The sequence below is a fragment of the Martes martes genome (genome assembly GCF_963455335.1).
Source record: "Martes martes genome assembly, chromosome: 6".
Taxonomy (NCBI): domain Eukaryota; kingdom Metazoa; phylum Chordata; class Mammalia; order Carnivora; family Mustelidae; genus Martes; species Martes martes.
In genome coordinates this window covers 96,877,228-96,891,734 of record NC_137893.1, presented here as the reverse complement: position 1 = coordinate 96,891,734, position 14,507 = coordinate 96,877,228, and positions in this window count along the sequence as shown.

Here is a 14,507-nt window from a genome sequence, read left to right as displayed (position 1 = left end):
AATCTAGTTTCCTAGACTTTTTCTGGATCATTTCCTTGAAATTGCCCCATTTGTATTGATCTCCTTGATACTCTCCAAGTGAATGTACTCAGTTCTCCACTTAGAATATACTGTACTCTTTCTCCCTGACTTGTAAATGTCTAGTCTTCTAACAAAATTCAACTCAGAAGTCACTTTCTCAAGAAGACCATCTCCAACCATGAGTACTTCTATGTAACCCCACAGTGTCTTACATGGCTCACTCACAGCAGTTAGGTGAATGAGAAGAGTTACAATATTTTATAATTCCTTCCTCACTGCAATCTGAGTCTATATTCCATGTTCCTATTACAGTTGGAAGTAAAGTAGGAAGATAAATGTTTGCTGAATGAATGAATGAATGAATGAGATGGCTATTGGGCAGGATTGGCAAACGTTGTTGGAGACTAAAGAAAAAATCTACAAATAAAGTTTATTAACACAACACAATCCAAATTCATCAAAGATAGTCACCGTTGGTTTCTGGAAAGTTCTATCACTCTACTAACTTCGATTCAGATACTTCTCATTTTATTCTTTATTATTGGGGAACACTTGAATTATTTATAATAAACAAGTGATAAAGATAGATGGGGCTTGAGCAGGGAAGTAGCTTAGAATGAATCAAATTAAGAACATATTGGAAAACAAGAAGTTGCCAAAAATAAATGATCCCCAGAGTCCATGATTCTTTGATCTAGCAAAGAGACCTCGGTGACTGTTCTTGCTACGTCATAGCTCCCACGTTGCTTTATGTTCCTGGAGGACAAATGCTCCTTCATCAGGAGACTGTACTGATTAACTTTGTCTCCATTTTGTTGAGATTTCTAAAACGCTGTTAGTGGTTGTGGGTGAGAAGAACAGACAAATCCATTTGTCTTTGGGAGTCTTTTGTTGATACATCCCTAACCACTCTTCAGTAGTAGTAGTAGTAGTTTTCAGTATTTTTGCTTGATTTTAGATAAGAGGAAGGCCATATCGATTTTACTGCTTGTTTTACTTGACTCTCCTTCCTTTTTCTTGCTTTTGGGTTTAAACGACCTCCTTTTTTTCAGTGTCAAGGAGGGTGGGGAGGTTCTTTAAAATAAAGAGAGTAGAGGAACAGGCCACAGTGCTTTTGTATTTCCCCCTATGTATCACTTATTAAACTCCTGTTGCCCTGACCATTGTTGCTTCTCACTGAAGTCTGGTTTATTTACTTGAAAATCTGATTTGTTTCATTTTATTACTGTGTTTGCGAAGTAACTGATATCAGATTCGGAGGGAAAGAACTGCCATTTACCAGCAGGCTGTGATGGCTTTGCCTCGGTCTGCACGCCTGATTTTGAGGCCTCGTCTGCCCTGGGGCTCCCACAGAAATAAGATTACTGGCAATAACTGCTTCAACTGCTTTGAATAACAGACACAACTCAGAGAGCATAAAATTAGCATAAACACAGCACTAGTGTGTTCCCTCAGCGGATATGAGACAGGCAGGCTATGGAAAATTGACTGAAATGGGGTCAGACAACGTAGAAATCTGAAACGTAGGAAACACCGCCTAAGAGATATGAAGTATTACTACCTCTCTCGTTTGCTTTTATCTCACTCTCTATATATTCATGCAGTTTTAATGATAAAATGTGAGAACTGATGAAAATTAAAGATGCAAAATCACTACCCCCCTTAAAAGGCCTGCATTATCTTTCTAGACAAATTATTATTAATCATTTCTCAGCTTTTTAATCCTGAGGGTAGAAAAATAAACACATTTTCACAGTCATTTTAAATTGATTTTTCTTTTGGGGGGATATTAGTTTGAGGATAGAGAGTTTGCTTCCGAAAGGAGGTGAACAGCTGAAGCCATACGGGATCGTGGCTTGAAACAATTCCTCCTATATCTATTTATCAAATATTAAAATGGAATATGCTGCTGACAAACGCAATAAAGTCTAACATTACAGGGAAAGGAGTGACGCCGTGCATCTCAACAGGCAGATGGAAGCTATGATTTTGCTGTTTTAATAATACGTTGTCACATATGGAATACAATTTTCAATACAGCTGCATATAGATGGGTCTCGTTGCTTATTTATTTTTGGTGTGAGGTTGGCAAAGGCCCAAGATACCAGCACCCAGAATGGAATGCTTTTGGAACTTAGCATTTTCTGATCTTATCCTGACCGGAGAGAGTTTCAAAGGTTGATAATCTAACACTTCACATTTGGATTATGGAGAAAGGACAGAAACCTTTAGCACGTGCCTTCCCACCAAACTAGCTTTAGGTCACTTTTGCAAGGTCTATACATATTCTCTTTCACAACATTGTTCATATTTGGAATGATTTAGTTAATGCCAGTCTTTCCCATTAATTTGTATTTGTCTTATTCCCTACCAGATTTAGAGGGCTGAGTATTGTACCTACTATTTACTAAGAACTCAGTAAATATTTACTGATTACAAGAACAAAATATGACTGAGTGACCACGGATTTAATAGTGAAGGATATTACAAATTTTAGACAGTGATTCTTACATAATGTCCATCAAAATTTTGACTAAAGAAAGATGATGTATCTTTAAAAATATATTAAAATGAGGTGTCAAGTAGCTACCACTGTAACATTTAACACCAAAGATGAAAAATAGACATCACAATAATTCCAAGAGACCCAGATATTAGGAAGTACATCCGACATGGGATTTGTTTTGTTCAACAGATTCATGAACAGTCAACAAGTTTATGTTGTCAAGTCTATGCTTATGTATAGAGGTATCAAAGAGTTGCAGAGTACCAGGTGCCATTTCACTCTGTGTTGCAGAAGATTTTGATGAGGGCATCTGGGTAACTCTGTAGGTTAAGCATCTGCCTTTGGCTCAGGTCATGATCTCAGAGTCCTGGGATCGAGTCCCACAAGGGCTTCTTGTTCAGCAAGGGTCTGCTTCTCCCTCTCCCTCTGCGGCTCTCTCTCTGTCAAATGAGTAAATAATTTTTTTAAAAAAGAAGATTTTAGCAAGTTACTCCTTTTTATGTTTGCAGGTAATTTAATGGGTCCTGTCAAGCACTTACTGTGTAGTTGAATGGAGAAAGTTCACATTTCATTTTTGTCTAATGATAATATATGCTTAAACTTGAGATAGGACTTCACCATTTTTCAAACAAATTTTATTTTATTTTTTTAAAGATTTTTTTTTTAAGTTTATTTGGCAGAGAGAGAATGAGAGAGAGCATGAGAAGGGAGAAGATCAGAGGGAGAAGCAGACTCCCCGTGGAGTTGGGAGCCCAATGCGAAACTTGATCCTGGGACTCCAGGATTATGACCTAACCTGAAGGCAGTCACTCAACCAACTGAGCCACCTAGGCACCATTTTCAAACAAATTTTAAGGGTAAGAAGCCATCTTCTCTTCTTTCTCTGACATATTATAACTACTATGATCTAAATCACATATTTGGGGCAGAGGAACTGGAACTTTGCCTTATTAATTACTTTCATGTCTTCAGTCTGCCTGCCTGGGTAAATGAAAAGTACCAAAGAACAGACACCATGTCCCATGTGGCTGGTATCTTCAAATCTTTGCATATCAGTGGTACATATCTGAAGGGTAGATAGTATAGACAGTACCCTGACTTAATTCAGCTCCCATTTAGATATAAATTAAAACACATATACATGCACCCCAAAACTCTGAAAAATGGATGCTAAATCAAGGACCCTGCTATATGTGTATTTAATCTCAACTCAATTTCCCAAAAAAGTTATTTTCACCCAGAATAGTTCCCTGCTCAGGATAACATAAGTCACCGGGCATGGTTATGTTTGTGCATGTGTACTAGATGTGATTAGGAGAGTCAGATGCTGAGGTTAAATTCACCATGCCTAAATAAATTAATAACAGCTCACATCATTGGGCTCTCTTCTTTGTTCATGGGCTCATTTGGGGAAATTCCAAGCAGCATACTTGCTGGATCATAGTCTTATTTCTACATATGGAATTTTGAACAGAAGTTTTGCAAGAGCCGGGACAGTACACATATGTGTGCACTTATTCATATTACAGTCCATGGGCAGGGTGTGAACCATTGCACACATTTACCACGTGTTAACCAGTCTAATTGATTACATTTTACCACTCTTCAGACTATTCCTTGTTTCATAGTCTTTTCTGCACATTTGCCAAACTAAATTCAATACATTTCAGCAGGAATCTATAAACGCTAGGGTTATCATATAATATGGAATAATGACTGGGAATGGTTTTCCTTCCAAAAAAGTGCAAGAACACTATGTGCATCTAGCTCAAAATAAGTGAAACACTTTTTAACTTTTAGAATTAGGGAAATGTGATGGAAAATAGTGTCATATAATACCTGCTCCTTCCTCCATGTTTCTGTCTCTACTTGGGTTTCCTCCCCAGTCTTGGCTATTCAGGCATGAACTCTCTCTTCAGTAAAGACTCAACAGCTAACCCTTGTTCTTTAAAAATTGGTTCTGCACAAATCCTAGTTTCCGTGTGGGCGATCTGCTGTGCCAGGCACAACATCAACAAGGGTCTTAATTCGTAAGCCCCCAACCATTATTAGGTTCCTGGGTCCGAGTCTGTGCTCAATGAATATTGAGTTGACTCAACAAATATATACTGAGTACCTCTTTCTCTCTGAGCAAACTTTTAGGTACTCAAAAGACAGAGTTGAAGGAGACAGACAAGGTCTTTGCTCCCATTAGAGTCCACAAGAAGTAGATGGCCAAGTGGACCCTTCATTATGAGGACTTCCCTAAGCTATAGTGTAGGGCCGTCCACTTTCAGTTTACATCCTCATACTAAGCCAAATCATTCATGAACCAAGCTTGTTTCTCTCTTCTGTCAGCTGGTTATGAGGGAGTATGCCCCATGTGGCCACAGGTATGAGCCAAAGAAAACGTGTGATGCAACAGTGATAGATAATAGAAGAGTCTGGGCTGCCTACTTGTACAGCTCACTTGGACCCTCTGGTCCTGCTTATGTGTTATCCTAGATAAGCTGCTCTCATTATCTGGGATTGCTGCTGAGCCTGGACAACTGTATGACTTAGTGGTCCTGAGAAGCCCCAGCTCATGATGGACGATGCTACCTGTATGGTCACTGGGTAGTCCGTGGCTTGTGGGCTCATCTTACCCAGGCTCCAGTGGCACACTAGAAGCTGATTTTTGAAAGGTGCATAATTTTCCAATGCACAGTGCATTGCCTTGTTCAGAAACCTAGGGGTCTATATTGTGATTCCATTAAGACTTCTAGCAAACACAACATGATATTCTTCCCACCATATACACTTCCAAGCTCATAGGACCTACTGGATCATGTGGCCCAAGGAGCATGGGCACATGCAGAGCCATTCCTGTTCAGTGTTCACCTCAAACCGTGTCATCAGTGTATCAGCTCAGAAGTATTCCCAGGTATGGGATATGTTGCCTCCAAAACCTGATGAGGCCTACCAAACATTCTGCTTTATTTTTCATGGTGGGCATTGTGAATATAATACCTGTGCTTCACTTTAGATGAGCTGTCCCTGCATGTTCTGAACCACCACCTCCATGAATATTTCAGTGATGCAGGGGACCCCTGAGTACCCAGACTTTATGTCTCTTTGGAATACATGTGTACTACTGCATACACTACCTCCTGCTCCTATGGTCCAATCAGCAGAATGCCATCAATGAAGTGGACCAGTGTGATGTTCTATGGGATATCCAGGCCATCCAATTCTCATTGTGATCAGGCATCTTTTAATGCTGGACCCAGTCATCCCCACCATTACCTATGAGCCCAGTTCTAGAGGAATATCTCCCATCTCCTATTGTAAGGCCCTCAGTGATTCTGGTGCCCAACTCATCAGCACATTTTCCATTATTTTACCAAATGAAGTATCTGCCAGACCCTCTATAGGATTATAATCTTCTAGTACATTTTGAAGCCTTACACAGTACATCCACACAGGTATACTTACTTCTCTGAGCTTATTTTTTTTTAAATAAAGTTTTTATTTATTTATTTATTTGACAGAGAGAAAGACAGCAAGAGAGGGAACACAAGCAGGAGGTATGGGAGAGGGAGAAGTAGGCTTCCTGCTGAGTAGGGAGCCCGAAGTTGGGCTCCATCCCAGGACCCTGGGATCATGACCTGAGCCAAAGGCAAACACTTAACAACTGAGCCACCCAGGTGGCCCTTTCTCTGAGCTTTTTGATTCCTTCTTCCACCATCAGACACGGAAATTATGGATTTTACACTTGACCTTGTACAAAGCTTCTGTAAGCCATTCTAGCAGCACATTGGCACTATTTCCTGGGGTCTTTGCCAGGATATTAAATCCTGCATTGTGGGACATTGTTCCTCCTTATCCATCATCATATTCTGCCAGCTTTAATACAACATTTTCAGGATCTAGTTCTACATGAGCTCTCCAGGGTCCTGCTGGTGTATGATGGCTAGGTCCTAGAGCTTCTTTACGGTATAGTCCTCTACCCACTCCCCCTTGGCGGCACAACATTCCCCAGATGGGTTAGTGTGTGACTTAAACCTAACCATTGGCTTAAGGGCTGTGAGGAAAGGTGAGAGTATATCCTGAGTGGGGTACTACTCGATTTGAGAACTCGAAGTCTCCACACTATCTCTAAGCAAAAATGTGCCCTAGTCTCTAACAGGGAGGATTAGGCTACTCCTGCCAGCACTGAGAATTTACAGCACCAGTTCCCAACATCAGGATTTGCCCCCCACCACCAGGAGACGTTTGCAATGATTGTCACAAATGCAGGGGAAAACCTACTGGCTGCTGTTATCTGGTGGGTGGAGACCAGGGTTACTGCTAGATACCCTATGATGCACAGGACAACCTCCCTGACCCCTCCCAACAACAAAGAACTATTTGGCCCCATGTGCCATTAAAGCAGAGGTTGAGGTGGGGGGGAAGAAGAAGTTGAGAAATCCCAATTTAAGGGAACTTGGAGTTTTGTGGTTTTCAACACATAATGCTTGATAGCTCATCACTTATCTCAGGGTCCCATTCTTCCTAACCAGCTCCCTGATCTTGGCATAGAAAACCAGCTCAGGTTCTCTGGAATTCTGCCATTTTTATGATTAAATCGGGCTGGTCTTTAGATTGCACTGCTTTTCAACTGTGTAAGGTACAGCTAACTTTATGTGTTGCCAAGGGGATCATCTGGCTTTCATCCCTAGCCTTTAATTTCTGATTAATCACTCCAAGCCTTCCATGATTTGTTTTCCAAAGAGTCAAATATCCTTAGCAAACCTACTCTGTTTCATTGTTCCTGTAGTTATTATTATCTCTGTATTTCTCAAACACTTAATACACTACAACCACTAGCATATTTCCTTCCACCAGTGTACCATTGCAATTCACCTCAGCTGGAAGTGTTAACTTCACCACTGCCTTGTGCCAAGTTATGCATGCTCCACCTTCCACCAGAGATAGGGAACTCATGCCCACTGGCAGGCAGGTGAGCCAGCTCCAGCATCTCATGTCAGATTCTGGTTTTTCTGACTCCTGGTACCAACTGTTAACAGTCAGATTCCCCAGGAAGGGAAAGCAGACCCCTGGGGGGTGATTTGTCTATAGAAGGTTTCTTAGAGTGTGCTCTTGGATTGCGCACCTGTGGGAGAAAGAAAAGCAGTACAGGTGGGTGAGAAGTTGAGCTATAGTGCAGACACAGTGATGACAGTGGTCTCAGGCAATTCCTGGGGAGCTCTGTAGCCAAGATGGTATTGCAGGTTTGACCAGGTTTGACTAGTCCTTTGTTGTCCATCATCGGATCTAGGACACCCCCCCAGAAAAGGTAAAACTTTGGGTCAAGCAGCTCTCTTCAGTGGAGGGCAATTCCTGGAAAGAGCAGAAAGCAGAGGGCTGAATGGTGAACTTGTACTTCTGCAGGTCCTTCAATCCAGATGGATATCTGGGTAACAGGACACAGCATGCATTACAGTGGGTAACTCCCTCTGGCTGAATTAAATGGGGTGACTGGTTATCTACTCTCTCTGAAGCTGCAGGTAGTAAGGCAGTCAAGAAGAGAGTGAAGTATTTTCAGGAGATTTCTTTCTTAGAAGCTAGGAGTAAATAAAGGCCCTCTCCCAGGCTCTCTGATAGCAAGATCATGAGGCAGTCCGCGGGGAGGGTGCATAGTGGTATTTTCACTGGGAGTAGAAAGATACTTGAGGTCTGTGGCAGACCTGAGAAGAAATAATAGTTGATGGATGTGTAATAAGGGAATGGTAATGTTCTTAACAAATATTGTCATAATTCTTCTTGGAATGGAAACTGTCTTTGGAAAAATATCTTGATAATCCACTTGGAACAGTGTGAGACTCCATGCTTATGAAAATTCACACAGGTCTAAACAAGATACAGTCACTAAAGTGTTTTATATGAATTTTTAAAAAGAAAGAAAAAGTAGGTTGTTTTATTCCCAAGAAGAAGGGCAATCGAAAAGAGGATTGTAATCAGTTAAGATACTTCTTCCTCTTAGTAACAAGAATCTGATTCGAGTAAAGGTGTAGCAGTATCTTGTACCCCAAGAAGTACAGAGCCTGGTGCAGGTGCTAGGGATTAAACCAGGTTTTTTCTGTCTCTTTGCTCTGCCATTCACAGCTTCTTTTTGATGGCAGCTGGCATCCTCAGAACTTGTTTCTGACTAACAGGGGAAAGAACATCTTTCCTTCAAGCATCCTTCCTTTCCGCTTAAATGACTTACAATGGACCACAGTCTGCTGTAGGGGAATGTCTGTGTTAGATGTGGTCTTTCTTTCTTGAAACATGCTTGTTAAGAGAGGTATGGATACTTAATCAAAATAAGGTTCTGTTTGTAGGAAAAACAGGGAAGTGAATGTTGTGTTGGCAACCAATAGGGCCATCTTCAAACCACAGGTAAGAGGAAGAAGAGAGAAATTCACAAATTAAAGAAAAGCCGGGAAGGTGACAGTGTCAGACCAGTGACAGTTCCCTAATAACAGGGTAGCCAGTGGATATTACACAAACAACAAGGCCTAATATTCCATTTATAGTTATTTATGGTTGGGCTATAAGCCCAACTCTATTCCCTCTCCACACCAGTACCTCTTGCAAAAGCCTCTTATATGCATGAATGTGTTGTGTGAATGAATTATTCTGTAAAAACTAGAGAAGTGGCTTTAGTACAGAATAATAAGCATGCACATATGCATACATGCACACACACATGCATACACACACACACACACACACACACAAGCTAAAATGGAGAGAAATATAATTAAATTCCCCAAGAACTTATAGACTCTTTCCGAGGTTTTTGAACTTTCACAAGGCAGGCAAAGTCTGAACCAAGATCTCACGGGGCAAGGAGACTCTGCTTGACTTCTAGTTTACAAATAGTACATGCTTGGAGGATTATGAACAAAATGGCTATGTAGAGATACTGAAACTTCTTTTAGAAATTGTTAATCTAGGAGTGCATGAGTGGCTCAGTTGGTTAGGCATCTGACTCTTGATCTCAGCTCAGGTCTCAATCTTGGGGTCATGAATTCAAGCCCCTTGTTGGGATTCACACTCAGTGTGGATTTTATATTAAAAGAGAAACAAAGAAATTTTTAACCTAATTGGAGGAGGTAAATCACAGACTGCTGGAAAACAGTACTTTACATGGATTTCTATAAAAGCACCAAGTGAGTGACATAGGCTAAAATACTTTAAAAGAATAAGATTTCCTTTATCACACAATGATTTCTTAGTCTACAATTATTCAATATCAATTTGCCAAACTTTTCTTGAAATGAAGACAAATATTGTCCCCAGTCTACAGATAAGGAAACTCACACCTTGAAAGTCTCTAAGTACCCTGCTGGTTCTGTGTCTGATTGGCTTTGTCTTTCCCAAGATCTGGGAGAATAATTCATTGCAGGTCCTTTATCTCTTCCAGTATTTTCCATCTTATATTTATTGATATCTGAGCAATGGCAGAGTAGGAACTCCTTTTGCATGCCAGACATTTTCTATGAAATTAACAGTATGCGTCACATCTAGTTACTGTTTTTCAAGATGTTAGAATAAATAAAAGTAAATTTATTTAAACCATTACTTCATAGAACTATAGTTTTTAAAGTATGTTTTCCCAGTTAATAGATACATTTAAAATATTTACTGTCAATTAAGGATCCAGAATAATTTTTGAAATTAAATCTAGGTCTTTAATCTTTAGAAGATTGGAAAAATGAGGAATCTCCCTCACTTTCTGAGTGTTGAGATTTTTGAATGGGGGAATTGTATTCATGTTAGTAATTATAAGATTGTGTAACAAACCAGTTTGTCAACCAGATAATCCTTCTCTTTCACAGTATTCATTCACACAGTCACATGTTTATGAATAAAATGGATACATTGAATCAAGGTTAGGCAGGAAATAAAGGTAATTATTATTTTTACAACCTTGGATAAGAGGAGAGTGGTTTGGGATGCCTAGGTGGCTCAGTCAGTTGCGGCTCTGCCATCAGCTGAGGTCATGATCCTGGGGTCCTGGGATTGACCCCCATGTCAGGATCCCTGCTTGGCGGGGGGCCTGATTCTCCCTCTCCTTCTGCCTGCTGCTCCCTGTGCTTGTGCACTCTTTTGCTCTCTCTCTCTCTACCAAATAAATAAATACAATCTTTAAGGAAAAAAAAAAAAAGGAGGGTGGTTCAAGACAGTGACATAGGAAGATCCTGAACTCACCTCCTTCCACAGATCTACCAAATCTATGGCTGCATATGGGTCAATTCCCTCTTAAAAAGACCTGAAAACTAGCTGAAGAGCTCTTCCATAGCAAAGGATTAAAGGGGCATATTAAGACTGGTAGGAGAGGCAGTGATGCAGTCTCATCAAAAACCCCAGCCCCCATGCAGTGACCCATAATCTAGTGGGATCAAACAAAGTTTGTCCCTGAGGAGTGAGAGATTCATACTCCATGTGAGGCACCCCAACACTTGGGACCTACACTAGTGAGGGAGGTCCCCAAAATATCTCACTGTGAAAAGCAACAGAGCTTACATCCAGAAGACTCAAAAGGCTGTAGGGAATAGGAAGTCTACTCTTAAAAGCCTTTCACACAGATCCTTAAAAGCAGTGAGAAAAAAACAATTTGCTACATACAAGGGAACCCCCATAAGACTATCAGCTGATTTTTAAGAAAATTTTTAGGTCAAAAGAGAGTAGCATGATATATTTAAAGTGCTAAAAGAAAAAGAAAAGAAAAGAAAAGAAAACAAAAACCTTCCAACCAAGAATACTCTACCTGCTAATGCTATCATTCAGAATTGAAGGAAAGGTAGTTTTCCAGGTAAGCAAAAACTGAAGGAGTTCATCACCACTAAAATGTATTATATAATGATAGGTGGCCAATCCAACAAGAGGATATAACATTTTGTAAAGATTTGTGAACCCAACATAGGAACACCTAGGTATATAAAGCAAATAGTTAATAGACATAAGGGAGAAATTGACAGCAACACAATAATGGATCATCTAGACAGAAAATCAATAAGGAAACATTGGTCTTAAATGACACATTGTACCAGATAACTTAATAGATATGTACAGAACATCCCATGGAAAAGCAGCACAATACACATTCTTTTCAAGAGCACATGGGACATTCTCCAAGACAGATTATGCTAGGCCATAGAATAAGTTTCAATAAACTTAAGAATATTGAAATCGTACCAAACGTCTTTTCCAACTACAATAATATAAAACTAAAAATCAATTACAAGAAGAAAACTGGAAAAAAGCAACAAATACTTGTAGATTAAACAACATCCTACTAAACAACCAATAGGTCAACAAAGAAATAGAAGGGGAAATAAAAAATATTTTGAGACAAATGAAAATTTAAATAGAACTTTCCAAGATCTATGATATGCAACAAAAACTATTCCAATAAGGCAATTCATAATGATAGAGGACTGCCTTGAGAAATAAGAAAAATCTCAAATAAACAATTTAACTTTACACCTAAAAAAAAAAAAAACCCTAGGAAAAGAAGAACAAAGTAAAAGTTAGTAAAAGGGAGGAAATAATAAAGATTAGAGAAGAAATCAATGAAATAGAGACTAAAACACAATAGAAAAGACCAATGAAACAAAAGAGTTGTGTCTTTGAAAAGATAAAATTGACAAACCTGTAGCCACACTCACTAAAAAAAGAGGGCTCAAATAAAATGAAAATAAATAAGAATTTACAAAAATACAAAGTATCAAAAAATGCCACTATGAACAATGATATGCCAACATATTGGACAACCTAGAAGAAATGGATACATACCTACGAACATAAATTTTTCCAAGACCAAATCATGAAAAAATAAAAATCTGAATAGACTGGTTATTTGTAAGAGGATTGAATCAGTAATCAAAAAGTCCCAGCAAACAAAAATCCAGGACCAGATGGCTTCACTGGTGAACTCCATCAAACATTTAAAATAATGTCTATCTTTCTCAAACTCTTCCAAAAAATTGAAGAGAAAGGAATACTTTCAAACTCATTTGACAAAGCCAGCATTACCCTTATAGAAAAACCAGACAAGGACACCACAAAAAAAAAAAAAAAAAGAAAAGAAAAGAAACATAGAGGTTTATCCCTGTTAAATATACATGCAATATTTTCAACAAAATATTAGAAAACCAAATTCAACAATGCAGTGAAAGGATCATACAGCATGACCAAGTAGGATCTATCCCAGTGATGCAAGGATGGTTTGACATCTGCAAATCCATCAGCATGACACACCACATTAACAAAATGAAAGATAAAAATCATATGATCATTGCAATGGGTGCAGGAAAAACACTTGACAAAACTCAGTGCCCACTTAAGATAAAAACTCTTAACAAAGCGAGTATAGAGGGAAAGTACCTCAACATAATGAAGACCATATGTGACAAACCCATAGCTGAAATCATACTCAACACTGGAACAGTACAAAGATGCTCACTCTCACCACTTTTACTCAACATAGAATTGGAAGTCCTAGACAAAGAAATCAGGCAAGAAAAAGAAATAAAGTCATCCAAATTAGAAAGGAAGAAGTAAAACTATCACTATTTGCAGATGACATGATTCTATATATAGAAAATCCTAAAGATTCCACCAGAAAACTGTTTGAACTAATAAATGAACTCAGTAAAGTAGCAGGAAACAAAACCAATATGCATAAATCTATGGCATTTCTATACACTAATAATGAACTATCAAAGAGAGAAATTAAGAAACAATTCCATTTATAATTCATCAAAAAGACTAAAATATCTATGAATAAATTTGACCAAGGGATCAAAAGATCTGCACATTGAAAAATGTAAGACATTGATGAAAGAAATTGAAGGGAAAGAAAAAGAAAGATACTCAGGCTCATGGTTTGGAAGAATCAATATTATCAAAATGTCCATACTACCTAAACAATCTATAGATTTAATGCAATCCCTACCAAAATCCCAATGGCATTTTTTCACAGGACTAGAACAAATAATCCTAAAATTTGTTTGGACCCCTGAATAACCCAAGCGATCTTGAGAAAGAGGATCAAAGTTGGAAGTATCAAACTTATTGATTTCAAACTACACCACAAAGCTATAGTAATCAAAATGGTATGGCATGGTAGAGACATATAGATCAGTGGAACAGAATTGTGAGAGCACAGAAATAAATCCACACAGGGGCGCCTGGGTGGCTCAGTGGGTTAAAGCCTCTGCCTTCGGCTCAGGTCATGATCCCAGGGTCCTGGGATCGAGCCCCGCATTGGGCCCTCTGCTCAGTGGGGAGCCTGCTTCCCTTCCTCTCTCTGCCTGCCTTTCTACCTTCTTGTGATCTCTGTCAAATAAATAAATAAAATCTAAAAAAAAAAAAAAGAAGAAATAAATCCACACACAGAAGGTAAATAAATTTGTGACATAGGAGCCAAGAATGTACAATGGATAAAGGGCAGTCTCTTCAATAAAAATTGTTGGGAAAGCTGGATAGCCACATGCAAAAAGAAAGAAAGAAAGAAAGAAAGAAAGAAAGAAAGAAAGAAAGAAAGAAAGAAAGAAAGAAGAAAGAAAGAAAGGAAAGAAGAAACTAAGCCACTATCTAACACCATATACAAAACTAACTCAAAATGAATTAAAGCTTGAATGCAAGATCTAAGATCATAAAACTCCTAGAAGAAAATACAAGCAATAATCTTATTGATATACATCTTTGTGTCAAACTTTTGGATAAGACTTCAGAAGCAAAGGCAAAAATAGACAAATGAAGCTACATCAACTGAAAACCTTTTGCATAGAAAGGAAATCATTAACAAAGTGAAAGGCAACAAGGGGTGCCTGGTTGCCTCAGTCAGTTAAGGGTCCAACTCTTTTTTTTTTTTTTTAAGATTTTATTTATTTATTTGTCAGAGAGAGAGAGATAGCAAGTGAGCAAATGCAGGTAGAGTGGCAGGCAGTAGCAGAGAGAGAAGCAGGCTTCTGCTGAGCAAGGA